This window comes from Sprattus sprattus (genome assembly GCF_963457725.1).
Source record: "Sprattus sprattus genome assembly, chromosome: 2".
NCBI lineage: Eukaryota > Metazoa > Chordata > Actinopteri > Clupeiformes > Clupeidae > Sprattus > Sprattus sprattus.
In genome coordinates, this window is record NC_137921.1 from 68,810,037 (window position 1) to 68,812,536 (window position 2,500).

A 2,500-nucleotide genomic window follows, 5' to 3' on the forward strand; every position below is an offset into this window, starting at 1 on the left:
ATAAAAGGTCTGGAAGGCAAACAATGTGGGCAGAATATATATACATTTTGGAAAAATGCTACTTTTAGTATGGCATTGTTGTAAGTCTTGAAGCATTTTCACAACAAATATGACCTATTTTGACCTAATGTTGCTTACTCTTTCTGTATTGTGACAGCTGTTTGCTGAGTCAGCAGGGATAAGTGAGGCACATTTCACTTATTTATCATTCAACCGAATTATTTGATTTCTATCATTATTTAAGCAAATCACAAAGTGTCTCCCGCCTGATATTTCCCAAGGAGTACATAGATGGTAGAATATGAGGAGTATCTAGCATATTTCAATGCTAAAAACACACACACACAGAGAAACTAAAACAACAAGTACACCCCCTGGTACCAAACTCATGCGCCCACATAAGCTTAAAGGCATTTAAAATCACTATTGTAAACTGTGATGGGGACTTGATGTCGAATCATTATTTGCACTTGTGGGTGTGCTGTGTTGACTATTATAACAAACTTAAGGCAAGGGACTATAGCATAATTACACATGTCCACTGTGAAAAAAAACTAAATCTGGGCAAAATATCTATACGTTCCCCCATGCTCTGAGTCGCTACAACAGCTGAGCTTTATTTGTTTATAAATAACATAAATATCTTGGATAAAATGATTAGAGAGCGACTTTGGGGCCAACGTGTCAGCTCTGAGCTCGACTATTCATACTGAGATATCAGTTTGGAGAAGTCATCAGTTTCGTGTACGTTCAGCTGAAAGAGTTATGCAATAAGTGCTGCTGCTTTTCTCCGTCATTCCTTGAATCACTCCCTGGAAACGGTTCCAGATAAAATAAAGCGAAAGATGACACATTAAGCAGATCTCCCTAGGCTCACTGTGGCCGCTGTGATTCATCTGGACTGGAGAAGAGAGACGTTTGAAGAGGGTTGAAGGGTTTGAAATAGTTTGGATTGGGCAGAACATATTTCAAGTTCACTTTTTAAAAGTTACACAAAGATGACGCTAAGTCATCGACAAAAACCCCAGAGTTTGAATATGGCTTGTTGCATGTTCCTCTCATCATGTATGAATGTACAAGTGTTTGAAGATTCAATTGAAAAATCAAATGTATTAAAAGTTTAATGGTCCACCTTTGACCTTTTTTTGTTTCCTGTGAAATTATTCTCATGCTACTCTTGTGCTGATATTATTCTCTCAACTTGTGTGTTGATAATAATTCTCTCAACTTGCGTGTTGATAATGATTTTCTTACTGCTCCTGTGTTTATAATTATTCTCATAGTGTCTCGCATGATTGCTCCCGCTCTTTTTCTTTGGTTATACCTCCAACCTCATGAGATAAAGTGAGGGAAGGAAGCCAGGCTAGGTGCTACAAGATGCTACACCCTAAAGACAAACTGATGCTGTTGACCCTTATGCAGTTACTCACACATTTCCAGCCCTCACTATTAAGTTAATTGCCTGTCTGCTTGTATGTAAGTATGTTGTTACCTGCATCTAATGGATGTTCCTTTTAACTGAAAGTAGCAAGAGCTGAATACACTTATTTACATACTAGAGAAATATTGTAAAAATAACCAGCGGAGAGAGAAATACAAAATCTTTGGTTTGATCACTTAAATAACTAATATGTGTGCTCACTCTATAAATGGCATAAAAAATAATACCTGGAAAGTCATTTTAACCCCTCTTTTTCCTCGATAAATTAATCATTTTGTTCCATACACATTATTTAAGGCACTAAAATAAACAAAAATATATACTTTAAATTAATTGTGAATTTCATTATGAACTTGAAGAACATAGATGCTATACAAAAATATTTCGAGTACATTTCTATGACTCAAGTTTCACTACTTAATTTATGGCATTATAACTTAAAAAACTTCATCAGAACAAATGTTTCCCCACATACATATAATTTAAATAATTAATTAAAAAAGAGTACAGAATTTTTAAAAAGCAAACTACCTGGTCAGATCACAAATTCTTAGTGTACTGAATGAGTTACTATTCAGTGTCTCATATTCAACTGTTCATATCCGTGTCGAGGACAAAAAAAAAAAAAAAAAGATAAAATAAAGTAAAATGAAAATAAAAATGCTGAGAAAAACATAAGCCCTGTAGCAGACATCCCATAGTTTGACCATGCTTCTGCCATCCCATAATATTCTCTGAGGTGTCTGAGTGTCATTAAGTCTTTTGTGTTTCATAAAGTCTAGGCATGATCTTTAAGTCACGCATGTAAACAAGCCCTTCTGAATGACTCCATGGACCTCAATGTTGAAAAGAATATTTCCCTTTGGTTTATAAATACTCAGAGACACCTAAAATGACAAAAGACAAATAGTTATTTTAAAAATGTTTCTTAGCAAATTAGGTAAGAGCGATACTTTGTAGAAACAAAATGAAAAAATCTCACAAACCAAAATAACAGCAACAACAAAATAAAAACCCATGAAAAAAAACTAAAAAATTAGATGAGTCCTCTGCGAGGGT